Source organism: Crassostrea angulata, chromosome 4 (genome assembly GCF_025612915.1).
Source record: "Crassostrea angulata isolate pt1a10 chromosome 4, ASM2561291v2, whole genome shotgun sequence".
Classification (NCBI taxonomy): domain Eukaryota; kingdom Metazoa; phylum Mollusca; class Bivalvia; order Ostreida; family Ostreidae; genus Magallana; species Magallana angulata.
This window is the reverse complement of record NC_069114.1, coordinates 48,913,085-48,935,731: the sequence shown is the minus strand read 5'-3', so window position 1 is coordinate 48,935,731 and position 22,647 is coordinate 48,913,085. Positions and strand designations below refer to the sequence as shown.

The 22,647-nt window shown below is 33.7% G+C and overlaps 1 long non-coding RNA gene and 1 pseudogene across 1 annotated transcript in view; one reads left to right on the top strand and one right to left on the bottom strand.

Annotated features, from left to right (window-relative positions):
- LOC128181011 (uncharacterized) overlaps positions 1–22,647 on the top strand; it is a 47,472-nt gene that overhangs the window by 13,697 nt on the left and 11,128 nt on the right. The gene's annotated exons all lie outside the window — the stretch shown is intronic.
- Positions 7,836–22,373, bottom strand: LOC128181010 (myomesin-3-like; annotated as a pseudogene).

The window sequence follows — 22,647 nt, the reverse complement described above, 5'->3', positions numbered from 1 at the left end:
GAAGTGACGTCATAAATTCAAATTTTAATAACCTCGAGTATTTATGATACCAAATAAGTTCTGAAAATTTCGTGGAAATCGGTTGAATAGTTTTTGAGATATAAGCCACAAAAAAAGTCAGAGGAAGAATAATAATAATGAAAAAGAATCCGAAGAAAAACAATAGGGTCTTCCGTTGGAAACGGAAGACCCTAATAAAGAAAAAGAAACCGTAGAATAACAAGAGGGTCTTCCGTTGGAAAACGGAAGACCCTAATTAAAATATATGGATTTTTTTTTACTAAATGATAGTTTACAACAGAACAAATCATATCTAAAAACTAAAGGAAGATCTGACCACACAGCCTCCTTGATAAGACGTACAAGAACACTTCTATGTAAATATATCGTTGAAATATAGGACTGGCATTGGTCTCAGTCTTTACAAAAAGCATGTCAGTTTCCGTTCCGGTCAATGACTTCAAGCCACTTGTTATTTGTTTCTCATGCATCGCTTTGGTTCTGTAGTCAATACACGTAACGTGTAAAGATAGAATAAACTATTTCACAGTCGTTGTTTGAGCAACATGATATGTGGACGCAATGTTAGTTCCTATCATTAAAAAAATCATCTTGTATTTCTCAGTTCACTTTTAACAATGCAATTACTTCAAATGCGTTTACTTACAACTCATTTCTTTGGATAATAAGAGCCATTGGAGTAAATTATACATATTATGAAATGAAATTTAAGAAATAAAGTGTCGTTACTGAAATGTAGCCCCACAGCTGAAAACCCTGATCAGGGTATATGGTATTGTCTTATAAAGAAATAGCTGCATCTTCTATGCAGCATCTTCCTCAAGTATTATTTCCAAGTAATATTCTTTAAAGACAAATTCAACAGTTTTGCTCGACACGAGTTGTTGCATTAGTAACATCTTTAGATGTAACTTAGTGTACCCCCTCCTTCCGGTTCGTTGGTTTGTGGCAACGCACTTTAAAAAAATGAAGCACAATGAAAATTTTTTTCAAAGTGCGTTATATTTGGGACGAAATCAACGCACTTTGTTTTCAAACTGCGTTTTTAAGGCCATTTTTCATGCAAAAACCTTTGAAGGTCAATTTAAACATTGCCTATATGGAAGTTTACGTTCAAAATACATGTACAAATTTTGAAAAATTTAGAAATATGCACAGTAAATAATACCAAAGTAACATACATGAGAGAATCGACTTCTGATTATATATGTATGTTGGTGGATAAATTGCAGACAGCGACATTTTCTACGTATTTTTTTAGTGTCTCTCATACTTCAAACAGCACGTGGTAATTTGTTGTGGAATGAACAACTGATTTTGATTGACTGGAGTACGTGGACTCGCCTGTAACTAATTGATTGAATTTAAGCATTATCATTAAACGATTAATTTTATGTAAACTGAAATTTTATGAATTGTGATGAGATACACTGTAGTGTAATTGATATACATGTTCGTTTATGTTAAATTCCATGTACACCTTTCTCTCTTTCTTTATCTCTCTCCTGTCGTGGGAGGGAACAATTTTTAAAAAGAAGCACATTTTTAGACTATACATTAAATATTAGAAAATATAAATTTAATACATGTATTGTACTTTAAATTCTTTATGAGAATTATTTTTTAAATCGGGCCTTGAATTATATCAAAGAAGTAAATACAGACAAGATCACGGAAAAAAACCCCATTTTATTTACCGATATATATGTTTGCGAGCTATTAAAAATATCTTAAAACTGCATTGCATATTATTGTATATGAAAATATACTTAAACATATATCATTCTTTAATATAAATTATAAAAATATTGTATCTTTTTCAAGGCTTTTTACTTTACGTGTTCTTTATTGCGTCATATTTATTAAAAAATTAACAACACGCTGGGATCTTGGACATACTGGAAAACTTGATTCATTTTACATTCATTTGTATTGCAGATGATAATGTAAATAAAGCATTATGAAGATAAAAACAAAACAATGTACCTCGTCAATCGTGTAACGAATTCCCGGATACATGTGCATTTAGCGTATTTTGAAGGCAGGCTTTGATGTTATATATGACATCGGCACAATTCGTAGTAGGTTTAAGTTTTTAGTTTTTACAATAGTTACTCCAGCTTCTGATGATCTCGCTGAATTAATTCAATTTGATTTCATCGCGTGCATACAACTGTTTTCATATCTTCTTTTTTTTTTCTGAGAACGATCTTTTCACTTTGGAGTTCCGAATGACAATGACTAATGAACTTTGAGTGAACGATTTGAGAACACAAGTTGAACGCACGGTGAGCGAATGGTGAACGCCTTATGAACGGTAAGCGCGAGCGCTTTGTGAACGGAGAGCGCACGGTTAGCGACGCTCGACTGAACGCACGGAGATCGAACGTAAATTTTTTAGAGAATGCATCGTCAAAATGAAAACTCTTATATACATATGCACTCTCAAATGAGGTCAAATTGATACATATACCGTCAAATGAGGACTATAATATACGTACACACACTGCCAACTGAGAATCAGTTTGTCTCAAATTTAGTAACCAAAGTCCACTACCAATCGCTTCGTGAGTACATAACTGAAAAACACATTAAATTACGGTAAAAAATATACACACAGCTCAGGCACGTAGCATCGTTTTTTTTTTAAATTGTGTGGAGGGTGGGGGGGGGGAGCAGACTTCACAATTCACAAGCAAAAAAAAGCTAATTCGCCAATCGGGTCTGAAAGTTACTCAAACTTGCATTATAGTGCTTATTTTGTTCATTTCCAAATGCATACCATTTTTTACAAAGTATGTGTGTGTTTGGGGGGGGGGGCAGATGCCTCCAAATTCAAATTTATATATTTCTTAAAAAATCTCTGTTGCCCCTGCCCCCCCCCCCCCTCACCCCCCCCCCCCCCCCCCCGCTATATGCCTGCAGCTGATTATTATCACTTCAATATCATCGGTACTTTTCGCACAACTTTGATAACTGCAACCAATCAGTGAATGATGCACGGATGATTAAGTTTATTGTCATGGGGCGGCTATTATAATCGTCGCAGCTGTCAAAATAGATTGTGTCGCTGTGCATTAATAGTGAAAACATTTATTTATTATTTTCACTTAAACAATATAATGCTGTCTTTGATGATTTACGCGGGAATGAAGGAAGCGACATTGGAGAAAAAATACATAACCCGCGTGGTTATATTTACATCTTTCTTTTAAGGTGGTATGGAACACCTCCATATTGCGACGTGCTTCCTATCGAAATAAACAAAAAATTCAATTTAATTCTATATAATTTTTCTTTCACAAGTATGTACCTAACAGCTTAGCGCAATCAATTAAAGCGTCGGTTGCGAATCTGTACGTCATGAGTTCGTATCCTTCGAGGCTTTTACAATTTTTACCTTTCCAAAAAAATAAACGTATTGGCAAATATTGTACAATTTAAAAATTCTAAACCGATGAAAGCATTTTGATTATAATGTACTTTTATTCACATTAATATCGCCAGGTGCCCCATACCACCTTAACTTAAACAATAAAATGCTTACTTTGGTGATTCATGCGGGTATGAGTTTGCGATATTGCAAAGATGCGACCGCAAAGCTCGAGTATACAAGAAAGAGTGAAAGTCGAAGGCAGAAGAGCGATCCTCCTTCCTTTGGATTCATGTTTTTTTTTTAAATCTTATTCTTATTTTGAACTTAGTGTCTTATAAAAGAATTATTAAAGAACATAATGCGGCTTAAATGTTATGCTGTATAATAACATAACAAAACTCATAGTTTTCTTACAATGTTTTTTCATACACGAATTTCTTTGCAAAGAATGAATCCTCTAAACACTGCGATCTTTTCCCTTTTTTAAACGCCAATATTTTTTATGTTTTTTTTTTTTTTGGGGGGGGGGGGGGTGGTCCGAAATAGCAAGGTCGTGCTTCGGCTTACGCATGGAAAGAAATATAAACATTTAGTGAAATTCTGAATCATTGTGTATAACTTGATAAATGTTTTGTGTAAATTGATAAATGTTTAAATGTCAAGATAAATGCATCAAAATAATGTTCCTTAGTTATAAAAGTATCGAATAAGGATTAATACGATGCTGACATAGCATAGTTAATAAAGTAGCGCGAGACGTTATGTATGCGCAGATAGTTTGCCGGATGCCCCTGCGAATGTGTTCGGAATGTTTTCTTTATCGTTGCTAAGGAAGTAATAAATCCAGAGGTGCTCGAATTAAAGTTCACGAGACTTCACCGATATTTGTTCAGTTCCTGTGAAATTTCGAGCGGAAGTATAAGTGTTCGGATAATATTCTCAAAATACGTAAGTACTGGTCGTTTTTCATATCATATCCTACTTTGATTTATGGTAAAACGGGAAAAGCTTTCAAGATGTATGTCTTATTTTACCATCTAGCAGTTATTTATATTAAACGATAATATTCAGAACAGAGTTATCGTTCGTGTTCAAACACGTGTAGAGTGGTTGAAAATATAAACATTGGGTTGCTTAATAAAATCATAGCCATGTTTGATGCTTGTGGTGTGCAATACCATGTTTAAAAAAAAATAATGGGTGTCTATTTTGCATTAAAACTTAGTATATCAAGCCATTTTCAAGGAACATTCTGCATAAAATGGTATAGTCTGTTTCACTATTGATGTTATTACTAGGTCAGGCGCGGATCGAAAATTAATCCTCAGGAGGGATCTTTTTTAAGCATGTTAGTTGTTGCAACAGCAGACAAAAACTAATTTTTGTATAGTCACATTTATTTTTAAAACACATTTTATTCACCAATCAATGAAGATAAAGTTTAAAATCAATAAACCTCTAGATTTTAGATTTGACTACTAGAACCTAGATACTGTGAAATAGACTTTATACACGAGGTACGATTTTTACTCCGAAACTGAAAGGGTCAAATTAAACCACGTGGTATAAAATTTGAATGACAATAACATTCGCAGGGGTGTTTAAGTGATACCAAAGAAAGCAATCTGAAACCCACCTCACCTTTTTTAAGCTTGAGACCGACAGAGTATAATAGAAATTTAGATTTTGTTTTTACTGCTTGACTTACGAGATGTCTTTGAAATTATTTAACGGCAAATAATTCGTTGGATTAAAAAGTACGCTTAAAATGCAAATCGAATATGTAAACAGAACGCCTGACAATGGATACAATATTTTCCATAATTTACAGAACCCTTTTTTCTTAAGAGATAATTAGATCTTATTATATTTCCGTGAATTTCTAGAATTTATTTTATTAAGCATATAATTTTGAAAAATCTGAGTGTTCCGACAAATATGCGGCTAAATTGAACTACGCTCTTTGTATAGGGAATAAATCGTTTTAAAAAATTGTAATTGAATATCAGTATTATCACTTCTAAAAAAATCAGTGTAGGTACAGTCCAGAAAACTAACGGGCATAATTTGACTCTGAAGTACACTGCATGTCTCTGAATTTCTGTGTACCACAGTACTGATGCAGCATGCGTACTTATGCAACATGCGCACAGCTGCTCACTAAGCGTGCTCCAGACTTGAACTGGCAGTACCAATATTTGATAGGGTCCTCCTTGTCCAATGCATCAAACTGCACCCACAAAAAGGATTTTGACGAGACATGACGTGATTTGATTTTCGATCACGATGTGGAATAGGTATGCTAAAAGCGTGAATGTGAATAGAGTTGAATCACGTGCACGTGAATGTTATTCATGAGGGCAAAACGGGTTGAAATTCGTAAACAAGGCACCTAATAGAGACACGCACACAAGATTTTGCACTTTTTAAATAAAAAACAAATGAACGCACGGCTGTTTCAATTTATTCCATGGATGTGAATAATTAATGTAACTGTTTTCATTAACCATATTTACGAAAACTTGAAACATTAAACATTAAACACGTTATTACACTGCATGGAAGTAAGAATTTAAAAACCCCAATGTGTAGAAAATCTTTAATTTCTTTTGCAAATTACGGGGGGGGGGGGGTTGTTGACGTTTAGAAGATTTTTCTTATTGTAAATGTAATTTCATTACGCAAAGCTGAATCAAACCATGGCTTATCTTTTGGTCCTATAGTTTACTTATTTTTCCGGAATAGTTTTTCTATTGTGTGCTGGAAAAGTACATGTACAACACGTACATGCATTTTAAGTACCGGTTTGATCGACAGCGTCGATTTAATTCGTTTGACATAAACATGCGTAACTTTATGATCACTCATGGAGTCATGGGTGGAACTCAAATCGATACACAAATTGTCAAATGGGGACTTTAATATACTCACAGTCAAATAAGGCCAATTTGATACACACGCGGACAAATGAGGACTTCATTGCACATACACACACAGGCAAAAAGAATTTTGCCAAAAAAATTGTTATTTGTTCTTTACCCAGCCGAGCTGTGACCATGCACATTAAAATGTGGTTATTATATTTAATACTGTTACAATTTTTAATCCACTGAAGAGCCTAGAGGTTTGCAATTGAATTTATAGAAGTAAATCTAAATAGAAATTTAAAAATTGCATTTTGTGATTAAACCAATGGGCATCTGCACTATCTTGTAAACCCAAGTACTTTTTTCATAATACATGCATGTACATGTATGTAAATATATATATTTTCATAAAAGATTTCCTTTAACTTAGATTAAAACGTGGGGCAAAACTTACGAGACTAGAGTCTGTAATAGGTCGTCATCTGCCTATAAACAATACAAATTATATTACGTAATCTCTAAATTTCTTGTAATTTACGCATTGATATATAGTTGATCGCATGACAGTTTCATGTTAAATTAGCGATACTTTGAGCAAGCTCACAAATGATAACCCCCGCTAGGAATTCTTTTTTGTGCTGTTTTACATAGAAATATAAAAGGCCGCGCTTAACAATAGAACTTAAAAAATATGACAAAAATTAAAAATGCACATAATGCAAAATTTATTTAGACTTTTAAGTTAATGCCAGAAAAAAATACACTGTACCTAAAATATTGAAACTGTTTGACAGGAGTGTTAACGTAACAATTCCATTTGTTGAGATTCATTTTGTGAGACTTAACAGATTTACGACTTAGTCGCTAGTTCTGTAGTAAAACGCACCCCTGAGGTATAGTAACAAAAGCAGGACATTTTAGGCAATCATATAATGTTATGGAATAGTAACGGCAGTTTCAATATGGGAAGGAACTCGGTAAATATGATTTACCAAAGTTGCGGGGTATTAAAAGCCTAATGTATTAATGATGAATTTACTCTTCGGGCTTTATGGGATTTGATCACGTGACCAACCCGTATCTATATCCCGATAGACATCCAAAAATGATACCTTATTTCTTAAATATATGGCCTAGACATGAATTATGCAATTTTTTGGAGTGACCTTCAACTTGCACAAACGACCTTGGGTCAAGATCATGACACACCCTCAGGTCATATGCAATCTTTTTATGGAGTAGGGACTTCCCTTGTTTTTCCATAAGAAAGATAAAGACCAGACACAAATTATACAATTTTCTTTCCAGTGATCTTGTACTTGCACAAATGACCTTTGGTCAAGATCACAACACACCCTCAGGTTGTAAGCAACCTTTGTGTGAAGTGGGGAATTGTAATGTTCCTCCATTAGAAAGATATGGACCTAAATGATTGCACAGACAGACGGACAGACAAGGTGATTCCTATATCCCCAAAACTTTATTATACCTAAAAATTATTATAAATAAATGCATTTCTTTACTAGTTTTAAAAAGAATGACCTAAAAAGAAATCAAAACGAAAATCACACTAAATGGCAAAATACATCTTTAATTACATTTCTTTTATCAACAAGAGCTAATTGAACACTAAGCATAGCAAATTCATTCTTAATATAAAATAGATAACATTGACTGAATTCATTTACCGTAATTAACAATAGCTTAGCCAACTATGCTCTTGCTGTAGATCTTTATCATTCCAAATTCACCTTCATTTTAACTTCATGTACATGCAAAACAGAGCATGAAATGGTTAAATCCTTAAGGATATTGTACATATATGTAGTAAATATTTCATATGGAAAGATCATTAAATACATGTATATAACAGCTAAGATCTGGCATTATTTTCATCAATTTTTTAGCATTCATGTCACTAGGCAGTCCAACATGATATACATGAGACACCAAGTCTGTCACTATAAAAAGGCTTTTATCAGGTTTATGTGTATCATGAAGGCTAACAGGAGCTTACAGCTTTATTTTACTTGTCATAAAAATTTCTTCATAAGACAACCACTATTACAATGAATATTCAAAATCATTATAAAGATACTAAAAATTACTTTTAAAGCAAAAGCAAAAGCTCCTCTGTCTCTCTCTCTAGAAAACTAACAAGTAAATCAATGCACATATACTACATTTCTGATCTGTCTCTAGTTCTGAATATTATAAAATTTCTTTTCATTATAGAAACAAGTCAATTTACACTAAACACTTCATACATTTCATTTTTGAATCCTACTGTTTAAGTAGCTTTAGGTTTGTATTTCTAACAAAGTCTTTGACTTGTTTCCAGGTTCCATTTTTCAAACTCTCTTCTTTTTGAAGAGCCAGGTCACAGTCATGTTTTTTTGGCAGGGTCCTTAGATTTAAAAACTGGCCCATTTGCCTCTTAACTGCTGCTTTCTCAGCTGCTGTCCATTAGGTTTTCTTTCTCCACTTATTCTTTTAAAACCTGAAAGTAACACAACAAGTTCAACTGCCTTAATCAAATAACATATTGACATAAAATCCAGCTTCAAAAATACATAAACATACATTACTCTCTGCATTGCTATTTTGTATGGCAGAAGCTTATACTTTAGTTTTTTGTTTACTTTCAGTTTTAATTCAGACAAATACCTCTTTGCTTTTTAAGTTCTTTGCTTGGGGGATCTTCTTTATCTCCAGTTCCAAACACCATTTCTAGACAATCTTAAAACAAAATCATAAGAAACAGTAGCTGGTGATGTCTGGGGTCACTTTGGTGACTGCAGACCAGGATCCATTATTAGGGTCCCTCATTTCAATATAGTAAGCTGTTAGAGGAGATCTGCCATCATTCTTGCTGGGTTTCCAGGCTAACACCAAAGAGGTTTTCTGAATGCCTGAGAGTATGACTGGACCAACTGGTGGCGATGGTTTTTCTGAAAATGCACATAAAATACACTTTTTATATGCATTTGAAAAGAAATCTCAACAACAGAAAAAAATCAAAATACTCAAAATACATGATGTGTATTGAAAACGTTTTCATGAAATGGCATTGTTACAGACAAAATAAACCCAGTGCTTTTGATGGCAGACCTAATCAAAGATCATGTAAATACAAACATTTGGTTAGCCTTATTCATACACCAAGCTTTGTAAATACAGTGTATGAAGTGCTTAAACAATGAGTTTTAGCTCAAGTTTACCTGGAGGTCTCTTTGGAACAACAGACATGTCCAGTTCACAGGTTTCTCCTTGTCCGTTCTGGTTCAGGGCAGTTATAGAAAAGAAATACTCTTGGTCTTCATCAAGTTTGGGGACCTTGTAAGACGTCTCAATGGCCTTTAGAGTGGCCACCTCCTCCCAGTCACCATCAGAGCCTCTCTTCTGCTTCACCACATACCCTGTCACCTTGGAGCCTCCATCTGAAGACAGTGATTTCCAATCCAGTGTCACAAAATCGGGACCAAGTTTAGACACTTTGACTTTGACTTGAAGATAGAACATCTAAAGAGAAACAAAGATATTTAACCAGTAATCATACATTATCTTACACACTTAAGCATACATTTCAACATATGTAGGCTCTTACATATCTTCCTCTTAAGTCTCACAGGTTCGTTGGTCTCTAGTGGTGAGACTTGTCCCTCCTCATTAACAGCAGACACCCTGAACAGATAGTCAATGAGGTCTTTGGGAGAGTATTTGGTGGTGTTGTCATCCATCTTGGCCACTTTGCTCCATCTTGCTCTGGTGCTAGGTCTGGACTCAATAACATAGCCTGTGACTGGAGAACCATTATCTTTTGTTGTTGGCTTCCATTCAAGTCAGCAGATGAAGCAGTGAGATTGGACACACTGAATGGTCCCTTAGGGGCAGATGGTTTGTCTAAAACAACAAGAAATCTGTGAGTCAATACTCACTAGTTATACCCCACCCTGATGTGAATATACAAAATAAACACAGTCATAATGTAACAGAAAGTGGACATTACATGTGCTCAAAAATGAATCCCATTAAATGGAATGCCTACCACTAAACAAAGAGTACATGTGTTAAAATCTCTTGCATCTGCGATGAGCAATTTCTGAGAAAACTGTAATGAAAATTTATTTTAAATTCAAGTCTAAGAATACATTTGTCATTTCATAGGCAAGTGACATCTAATTTGTACAAAAACGACTCCCACCATATGTCATATGCCTATACAATGAGTGTGTTAAAATCTCAAGCAACTGTATAAATAATAGTTGCCAATTTAAGAAGAATGTGACAGAAATTTGTTACCAACATACAGACAGATGAACAAACAGACCCAGATGGATAAAACAGTATATCCCCCTCTCGTTTGAATTAGGGGCATCTCACTGGTTAGTAAATAAATTTAAAAGTAAAACAATACGAAAAAACCAATAATTCTGCAAAAAATGCAGATGTTCCTAGAATATAAAAACATAGGTAATCACAGATTACAAAGCTCACCGAGACGAGCCATCACCCTTATGAGACATCACCTTTATGAGACCACCTTTATCATATTATATGAAAATCATACTTTATGATCTTGGATATTCATGGATTAAGAAATAAAGTACGAGTTTTCGTGAATGTTGCAGAATAACCTCCGAGGTCGAGAAATGTTGTTTTGAAATATTAAAGCCGAGGAGGTTATCCTGCAACATTCACGAAAACAAGAACTTTATTTCTATTCTACTAACAGCCCAGTATTTCTACAGATCGTTTCTCCTATAGAGAGATGATCTAGGTCATTTTGACGGCTGTTCTGTGAAACCCCAACGGTTTTGTTAGTATTGTTTACATGTGTATCGATCAAAGGAATCACATGCAGACGACAGACTTTTTTCTTAGGATTTTAATACTCTTCACTTATTAATAAAAATCTTTGAATCACATTCCTAATATTTTAAGGGCAATTTAATACGATTATTACTACTACACGTTATATATTTTATGTAAAAACACGCAGTGAAAATGTGCCAGGGAGGTCCTAGGAACAGCCGCATTGATCTCTTAAAAATAAAGATTTGAGGCAATACACATTGTTTTGACTGGAACTAACACGTGAAATTGACATGGTTTTAAAACTTTTACGGTTTGAAGTTGTACTTCCATGATCAGTGCGAGACAAATAGGTATTTCTGATCTGATAATTTACTGATGACGTTCGTGGTATATTGAAGAATAATGTCCGCGGCATCTCTTTGATCTCGGCAATAACTGTAGTAGAATGTATCATAATATACAATACTATACAGAACAATATCATGATACAATATCATATCATAAAATATCAAAAAAATTGATACAATATTATATTGTATCATATAACTTTTTACAATATAACATATAATATTTTGTATCATATTAAACAATAGTGTTTCATATCATACAATACTTAATCATAGGAATCATGTTATATCATTTATTGTTATACTTTCATGTTAAATACTGAAATCTGATTGGTTAAGACGCAGTTAATAATATTTACTATTACCCTCAGCGTTAGCAACGCACTTGGCAACGGGTAACATTAAAAAATGTTACATGCGCGAAAATTATGCGCGTACGGTTCGCTGTAGAATTCACGTTATTCCTATATAAAAGCAGTAAAATTTTCTTAAAAAATTTAAAAAAGACATTCAGTATAACAAAATAAATAGTGCCTGTTTGGGAGGATAACAGTTGAAATTGACACCCCTCGAAAACCATTGTCAACCTCCGCTTCGCGTCGGTTGACAATGGTTTTCTCGGGGTGTCAATTTCAACTGTTACCCTCCCAAACAGGCACTATTTATATAATAACAACCTCATCTTTCTATCAAGCAGGTTTAATTGAGGTAGGAGATTTCTTTAACATCGTTGATAATGGAGATCAGGCTCTGCATCTGAAGCAACCTCTGCGTTTCATTTATAATATAGTAAAATCAACTATGCAAGCTATCATCTATTACACATGTGACCTGTTCCAAAAAACTACACCTCATCCAGCATCCGAAACCTATGGCTCAGATTCAGCATTCAAGCCTGTCAGGTGCATCAGTATCATAAGACGCATCACCCATGCAAGTTTGGTGAAGTTAGGACCAGTAATAACTAAGATATCATCATCAGAGGGCACCAGCAATTAAAACCTTAACCTCCTCCAGCATCCGCAACCTAAGGCTCAGATTCAGCATTTATGCCTATCATGTGCATCTGTATTATAAGACGCCATTCATTCAAGTTTGGTGAAGTTAGGACCTGTAATAACTAAGATATATTTTTTAGCATCCTTGATAATGGAGATCAAGCTCTGCATCTGAAGCTTCCTCTGCGATTCTTTCATAATACAGTTTAAACAACTATATAAGTTTGAAATAGTACTATTATCTATATGTAACATGTGACCTGTTAAAAAAAACTTAACATTATCCAGCATCTGAAACTATGGCTCAGACTCAGCATTCAAGCCTGTCAGGTGCATCAGTATCATAAAACGCACCATCCATGGAAGTCTGGTGAAGTTAGGACAAGTAATAACTAAGATATCATCATAAGAGGGCACCTGTTTCAAGAACTTTAACCAGCTTTTAAAACATACCCTCCTCCAGCATCCGAAACCTATGGCTAAGATTCAGCATTCAAGCCATTCAGGTGCATCAGTATAATAAGACGCACCATCCACACTAGTTTGATGAAGTTATGACTAGGCGTAGCTAAGACATAACATTAGAGGGCACCTGCTCAAAAAACTTTAACCAGCTCCAAAAACTCTAACCTCCTCAAGCATCCGAAACCTATGGCTCAGATTCAGCTTTCAAGCCTGTCAGGTGCATCAGTATCATAAGACGCACCATCCATGCAAGTTTGGTGAAGTAAGGACCAGTAGTAACTAAGAAATTATCTTCAGAGGGCACCTGCAACAAAAACTTTAACCAGCTCTTAAAACCTTAACTTCTCCAGCATCCGAAACCTATAGCTCAGATTCAGCACTCAAGCCTGTCTGGTGCATCAGTATTATAAGACACACCATCCATGCAAGTTTGGTGAAGTTAGGACCAGGAGTAACTTATATATTGCTATCAAAGGGCACCTGCAACAAAAACTTTAACCTGGTCCAACAACCTTAACCTCCTTCAGCATCTGTAATTTAGGACCCAGATTCAGCATCCGAGTCTTTCAGGTCCATAAGTAGGTCCAGATGCATCATCCATGCAAGTTTGGTGAAGATAGGACAAGTAATAGCTTAGATACAGGACCTGCAACAAAAACTTTAACCAGGTCCGGACGCCGACGCCGGGGGTATAGCATAAGCTCCCCTTGACTTCGTCTCGGTAAAAAGGAATGTTGTCAGTAATAAAGACCACTGTAATATTACAATTTAAGCTAGACTTACTAGGTTTTGTTTTCTCCTAAATAAATTGATTTGCATTCAATGAATAATACAAAATCTGACTATTTATTTTTAAAGCATATGCCGGCCACCAGCTTCCTTGTGATGGAGGATTTACCTATAAGTTATCAAAATCCAACTTTTAAAAGCAAATTTTCACTGTACCTTAGAATTCCATGGATAAGACTTGAGTCCATAGTCATATAATAGCTCTTCTCCCTCATGTATATCTCTGTTGTGAATAATAGTAAAATTTGATAGTCAACTAAAGTTATGTAACCAATTACTTTAATTTATTTAAACAAGTACATTTCATTATACACTTGTTGACAGGGTATAACATGTATAAGGACAATAGGGGTGAAATATCATGATACAAATGCATTACAATTCAAGACAAAATTAATTTTGATATTCGGTTCATTCTAGATCAATTTCGATTTAATTCAATTCAAAATTAGTGAACATATTTCTGTATAAGACATTCATTATGATTGGTTACTGTTTGTCAAATAATACAATCAAATTTCATGCAACATAATGCCCCTTTAGAATGGACATCAATGTTACTACACGTACTATAATTTACCGATAAAAAAATTGAGTTGATATATTGTTAACATTTTAATTGTTACCACTTTAGACCAGTTTGAAATGATATCAAAATACCATAACATGGAAGACATAGCATCTTCGCTAGCCAAATGTCGGATTCATTATTCTCATCTCCCCCTGGGCAGATTTAGCCAACTTCAACATAACTTGCTTATTAATAATGACTTTTCAGGGCATCCAATCAAATTGTTCATTTTATTCAGCTTATTCACAGTAACGGCGGCGCAAAGTGATACTTACTTTTATTGCACGAATCCAGAAAAATTAGTTTGAGGAAGATATATACATTTGGCAGTTTTTACCATGTATCTCAAGTTATCTATTACTTCCTGCACCTACAGGATGAGCTGAAGAGAAATTTATTTTCGGTATTTGTTGTGACATACTTTAAAGTGATGCTGTATTGCTGTTGCCATTATAAACACAACTGTGTTTATTCAAGAACAATAAATAACTCAGAAGAACCGCTATATGGCATTATATGAATTACACTAAATCTGCCAAGGGGGAGATGAGAATTTTAAACCAGATAGTTAACATTTAAGATATTCTTAAAATGATGAAATTAAATCTTAATAAAACATTATTTTAATTGCTATAAAACAACGAAATTTAAACCCCACAAAAATTTGTGCTTCAACAATATACAGAGCCTGTTTCCATATATGTTTACTCAATATGTTTACCAAGTTGAGAAATACCACAGTTATAAGAAATCTTTGCAGTGAAACTTATATAATGTACATGAAAAAATAATGTTGATAATGTATTGAAAAAATATTTTTTTGTTTTCATTTTCTCCTCCTATGGGACTTAAAACTTTTGGGTTCATAAACTTAAAAATAAAAAAAATGTTGGCCTAATCATGATAATTAAATCAGTACCAGTAAGCCTATAGTACACGGTAAACAGGCAAAATTATTTTGTAAATACCTGGTTCCAAAAAGACATAGCACTTCCCCATTTAATTTCATTTTGCAGTTGATCTCTTTCTTGCTCCCATGGTTCACAAGCCTTCCCAATCTACCATCTTCTTCTGATGCATCAACACTATAAATGATCGAGTTAAATTAATTGCTTCCATTAATAAAAGATTCATACCAAAATATATGTTTATAATACTACAAGAACTCATTTTCTTTAGTAAAAAGTTGGATAGAGCCTTTGTTTAAATCAAAGAAATAAAAATAATATAGGCTTGTGTAAACTATTATAAATTAATTTTTTTAAGACATGTTAAAAATTTAAAAATATATACATCTATCAGAAATGCATGTTAGGCCTTACAGTACTTATAAGTATCATTTCAGATACATGTAGATGACAATGTTTTTATATTTTTTCTTTCTCTGTCACACAAACAAGAAGCAAGTGCATGCAAATAATTCCTGGTTATTATATATAAGCATAGTACTGCACAACACAACACTCTCATTATTATAATATTATGCAGACTGTTGTATACTAGTAGTTGTGATGTTTCTTCATGTATGTGATGAGGAGTAAATTTTAGTGTATTAGTTGTAATTATTATAGTGATTTTAGAATGCCTTATTCAGACAATTCAAGCTGTACGTGTTAGGGTAATTAAGAATGAAGCAAATTAACGTCTAGAGTGGTCAAGTTTTATGAGTTAGCTTTTGATAATTGCAGCCTTGCATGGGTGCTATTGTTTGCAGAATGTCCTGCCATTTTTAATTTCAAGCGTTTTTTCAACGTTGATGTAATAAACAGACTTGTCCAAACGTTTCTCTGACTAAATTTTTAAAAAATTGATGATCTGAAAAAAAAAAACGAAAATTTAACACCCTCACTGAAAAATGGCCAAAAAAAAGTTTTGAGATAGCAGTATTTTTCAGGGTCGGTTGGGAAAGCGGAAACAAACCTATTTTTTCTTTAGGCCCTTTAAGATTTTTATAGAGTTAGAGTGATGTAGAAATGGAACTAGTTTATCAATATATAGATTAACTGAAGCTAATGATCTGAGATAGTCATCAATTGGAGCCAGAGTAGTATAACAGATAGGGGATTTTTATTTAGGATTCAAACAGTGCACAGGAATAAAGTATGTAATTTGACTTCCCTCTGGGATGATGTAAAAAAAAGTTGTAAATAGATTCATTTGTCTTTGCGAGATTCAGTGATGGAAAAATATGTTTTAAATTAATTACCATAAGAGAAATGACAGCTATCTCTGTGACAACATTATTTAGTCCATACAAATAAAGGTGTTCACTTTTCTAAAATCTTTGAATGTTGAATTTTCCAACTGCTGGAACCCTTGACTACCACCATAAAACCAGCCAAATATGTTTAGCTATACTTGATTAAGCCATGGCCTGGCATTAAACCAATATCCATATATTTAGGTACGTAAGAAAACAAAAAAGTATTTCATGAGAATCTAGACACTTACCACAAATCTCTGTAAACAAAATCTGTAGCCAGATGAGAACCCTTCTTCCAAGTTCTCACCTTCCTTCGTTGTTATAACCTTTCCTGTATACACTAACAAAAAGTCGCCTGCATTTCTGCGGCCAGTTGTTCTGACTCCTCTGCCTATAATACATAATATAAGCGTTCAGGAAGCTACATGGAAATTATAAAGAAATTGTTGATTTCAATTTATATGTTATATTGTCATATGTACATGTATATACTATTAGATGAATTACACTGATATCATGTCAAAGAATTTGTACAAAAGAAAATTTTTGTATTTTTGCAGAACAGTATAGCTCCACGTGAAATTCAGGTTGACAGACCGTAGAGCTACAGTTCCACCCATGCAAAAATTGTATATTTATTGCACACAAAAAGTTCCACATGGTTTTGGACTATTTAAACTAATTTAGGAACATCTTCTGTGAAAATTTTTAATACCGAAAATGTTCTTCAACAATGATGAATCCACAGCAGTCACTAGTCAACTGAATTTTTTATTCAATATTACATGTACTTCCTTGGAAAATGAAGTTCCTTGGTTTTAAATTTAATGTATATATATTTGTGCAGCTATCAGCGGGCCATATAGCAGAATTTATTGATAATATGGAGTAATACCTGTTGATAACCATGAAGCACGCAAAAGTAATAGGATTCATGAAATATTTAACTCACAATAGAGGAATAATACCAACTAGATTAGTCTCCAAACAAAATTCAGAAGTTTAATTTAGGGCAATTCAAAAATTTTTCCTTACCTTTGTTCTCAAATAAACTTCTATTAAATCCTGGTGGATCAATATTCTTTTCACTCCATTTCCTTGACTCTTCAATGGGATTAACTCTTTTTCGATCTTTTCTTGACATGGTTTTCAATATGCTAAAGCACGTACATCCATTTTTTTGTTTGTTTACTGTTTTCCACACTGCAAAGATTGAGAGATTATAGTAAATCCCGGTAGTTTATAAAACAGTTTTCTCTGTGTATAATCACAAATTTTAAACTGATGATCAAAAAAGTAAACAGAAAAAAACCCTTATCATTCTGTCGAATAACAAGAAACTGTTAGATAACTTTTATAGATGAGTCTAAATAGTAGTTATGGGTGGGGGAACATAATAATGTTTATACCATTTGACTGTCCTTAAAGGCCGCACATTTTTACCGGGTGGTAAATCTCAGGTGAGGGCGGGGCTTAATTTCTAGAGGTGTAGAAGCCTCCGGGGCTTGCAGTCTACCAGCGGTCGTGAACGCTGCTAATCATTAAACACAAGAAGCGAATTAATACACAGGAAACAAGCATTCTGAGAGTATTGCATAAGCAATACACGTCCCCTACCGGTTTGTGGAAATTGTGAAAACAATGCACTGTTATGCAGAATATCGAACCCGAACATTAAAAAATTTGTCGAAAATATGTCAACCAGACGCTACAAAAGTGTAATCTTGATCTGTATTATTTTGACATTTTGAAGCTGTTCAGCAAATTTCATATTATTCCTCAAACACATAAAGAAAAAAAGTATGGAAAACTGAAGTGGGACAGACAGACAGACGGACAGACCGTCGGACGCAGAGGAAAGCTATAGTCCCCTCTGGTGAAAACCTGTAGGGGACTATAATAAATATTAATAATTAATCAGTCAGAATTGGTCTTAGTTTGAATATGTTGTTGTTCTAATGATATGAAGCAATTTGTTATGGAAATGTTACGCATTGTCCGAATTACACGTGTGTAAAGTACAATTTAAAAAAATCATTAACTTAATTCTGCTCTAAAAATTTAACTCAGTACATTGTGTTTAGCACTTGACATTGTTTAGGAAGTCAATTTTAATAAATATATATAATTGTATAAAAATTCAAACCACTATATATTAGGAATGTGGAATGTAAATTCAGCCTCTTTACGATGACAGTATTATTGGAGTTCGTTTTCCATTTAGTGACGTATTCGTGCAAAAAGTTCTAGTTGAGTGTATTTCCAGTAAATACAGCTTTAGTAGCTCATAAGATTGTTTAAATTTTTTTTTCTTTTTTTTTTTTTTACATGTTTTGGAACTGCTTATGCATCTTCGTGGAATTTAGTAGGTCACATACAAATATAAATTGCATATTTTCAATTACTGACTTTTATTTTCTATAAAACAATGTTAATATTGGTAATGTTAAAAGTTCAATTTTAATTCCCCTTTTTTATACGTGACGGAAGATATTAAAGATAACGTTGTTAATTGCTAGCAAACAGAAATCAGCGGACCTGGCCAGATCAAGCTCGGACGATCACGTCCATCGAAATGGGTGCCATCGTTCAAACTTGATTGACAATTAGCGGCATCATTTTGAAGTTTGTACAGGTAAAAAAGGGGGCATTTGTAAAATGTTCGGCCTTTAAACTTTAATAATGTAAAGAACAAATAGACGCTGCGATTTCATTGGGTGTTTTATTTTTAATGATGGTGTAATGTGTCTCATGAGCTCAACTTTTGTCAAGGGTTTATGCAAGAAATAACAATAAGCTTCATTATTGTGAAAATGGGTTTTTTCTTTAGCTAAAAATTAATTTTTTTCAAACATTATTTTTTAATTTACACCAAAATTGTGTATAACAAATCCTGACGGTTAGAGCATCACAACATTCAATGTTTCAATGTGTCCAGTGGGAGCTTCGTCAAAAGCATAAAAGAGAGAGAGAGAGAGAGAGAGAGAGAGAGAGAGAGAGAGAGAGAGAGAGAGAGAGAGAGAGAGAGAGAGAGAGAGAGAGAGAGTTTAAAAACGACGAAGGATTGGGTACATCCTCTCAACGTCAACGAGTGGACTTCATGCAGGACCCATGACAGGATGGTACCCCTACCGAATCGATCGTTTCGGCAAAAATAGATTAAACCTCCCTTCACACAGGCAAACATAAGGATAAATACCTTCCAACGGCTCTAGCTGCAAAAGGTATTGTAAGGTGTTTCGTACCTAGTGTTTACTAGAAAGATGACATGCAGTCAACTTTCGCCATTTTGATGATCCTTAACGCATGCGCAAAAAGGTACCGGGTTCGTTCGCCCCATCTACCTGTTCGCCCAAGTGGAACGTAGCATCGGGGGGGGGGGGGGGGTGCAAATCAACAAAATAGGCATTATAACGATTAGTGAATTACGTCATCTTTTTTTTTGCTTGTCAATGTTGAAATAATTACGTCTAAACATAAAAAAAAAAAAAGAATACTGTGATTTCAATTGAAGTCAGTTAAAGAAAACAAAGAAGTTTTCATTTTTCTATCTTTTTCATCCAACATTTATCATCGATGCTATGTTTTTGATTCCGTTAACAATGTTTACAATTGTTCAACAAAACTAAATTTTCTTTAAATAACTGACTTTAACTGAAATCAAAGTATTCTTTTTTTTAAGTGTTTAAGACGTAATTATTTTAACAGTGGAAAATGTTAATTAATGGTTAATAATTTAAACTGAAAATTATGGAAAGCTTTTTTCTATATGTTCGCTTTGTTTTGAAAACAATTGAATCCAATGAGGATACGAGCAGCGGCTTTTTCGATTCAGAATAAAAGTTTTTATATAGCCCTAATCTTATCAAAAGAATCTTATTCATAATTTATAATTAATCTTCTAAGTTGGCCATGCAGCTACACGTAGGTTAATCTGGACACTATAATATGTGTTGAATCCACTGAATGCGGTTTTTTATCTTATATAATTTGAAACTTTATTTACAAAAAATCGCTTTAAAATTATATTTTAATATTGCAAACGGGCCTTGAGCAAACACATTTCAGGGCGAACGGAAATTAGAGCGAATGGCGTCAAAGGGCGAACGCGTTTTAGGGCGAATGAACATATGGATATGGATATATATGGATATCTAGGTATATTGAACATTACTATAAGCTACCAGCCTAGCCGCTAGGTCTTTAAATTCAGCCAACCACTTATTAAACCGACATATTTTGTTAATTTCAAGCGGAAATATAACGTACAGTACAAGTTAAAATTCATAATAACTTATCATATGAACTAAATATAACTAAATAGGATAAATATCAAGTTTGGTACAAAGTGGTAACTCAGAGGTAGCAATTTCGAGTTTGATGCTTAGCATTAAAAATGTAAGCTAGGTATATCCACGTAGCGGCTTGTCTGGATTTCTGTTCAACAGCGTAGCTGCTACATGTACATGTACGTAGCCCCACGTAGCCGCTACGATCCTTCACGGTCTTATTTTTTTTTAGTGGAATCCGCGCCTGGCATAATATAATTTATTAAAGCACATGTTATTATATTTATGCAAATGTTTAGACAGATAAAAATGAAAACAGCAATATTATTAAACGTAATATAAATTAAACTGTAACATTAAAGGTAAGTCATGATTTATTTATATTGTGTTTAAAAAACTGTACGCATTAAAACCCTAGTTAAAGCCTCAGACGAGAAGATACACCACAAATAATCAATCACAAAAATTAAAATCATACACAACGATATATTTCACAAAAAATATAATGATGGATACTTATAGTCATTACATAATTACATTTTGATAATTGACGCTAATTGTAATGCCTTCATTTTTTTCCAATTGCCAGCGGTTACAATGTGTGTTTTTTTGTTGAGTCTTTATATTTATATGTGTGTATTAAATTCGTTGGTATCTTTTCATTTAATAATCTTTTACGCCTTGCAATTGGTATGTTATATTGATTGTGCATTTATAGCTTAAATTGATTCGTTGATATATTTTCATTTAAAAAAGGACAAATTTCTGGGATATCATATTAATTCATATATAAGTTGTATGATGTAATGATATGCAAACAGGCGCGGATCTAAAATTTACTTAAGGGAGGGGTGTTGGGGAAAAATAATGTTGATATATTGTGTTTACATAGTACAAACTACTTCAAAATCAACAATGTACAAACTATAATGGTTATAACACGTTTTCATGTCATAATAGCTAGATTAGCAACTTCTTAATTAAAATGAAATTATTGCTTTTATTTTCCTCTACACGTCCCCAGTACTTTCTGATTTCATGTTTACATGCCATTGGATATTTTCTTTAACGCCATGCAATTAATATTTGTATGGCACATTTATTGTGCATACCTAGCTTTTCGTTTGATAACACATTAATTAATATTGCTCTGAAAATTGCACATCGTCTGTATGTAATAAATGAATACAATGATCATCCTGCAAAGACAATGGCTGTTAATATGGATGCCTATAGAGGATTATGAGCAATTTTTGTTGTGACGTCTTTAGTTAGTTGTATGAAATTGTGTGTGATGGTTTATGTACATGTATAATATTAACGATTTTAAGTAAATACTGACTTATACTGTTGGAAATAATTTACCATTATACCAGTTTGTATCGATCATACACGGCTTCTTGCACTGTATTTGTAACTGAAGGTATGATTCAATTTAATCGAAAAAAACAAGTATGGATGTAAATTTCCGTTTGTTGAATAAATTCCTTAACATATATATAACATACACTATGCGATAAAATATTTTTTAAAAACCAAAACAAATAATACTTACCTTTATCTTTTTACGCGACATTGATCGTCCTTGATATCTGTATGTTTTCAAGCGCTTATCTGATCCAGATAAAATGTAAACTTCCGTTTTAACCCGCGCATGCGTGTTACCCTTCGTGGTGTGTATACCGCCATGCTGACGGGCTGATAATTATACACACACAACATACACAAAACGGAAAAATACTTCCAACTGGTCCATGCACCAATTTTCACATATATGGTTTATGGCATGATTTTAAGCATTTCTAAGGTGAAATTCAACTGAGGACCAGATTTTTCTCCTCACTTGAATTTTGTGTTCTCAGTTGTTGCTGTGTAACTTGACGTCGGCTCTCAGTTGCCAGTG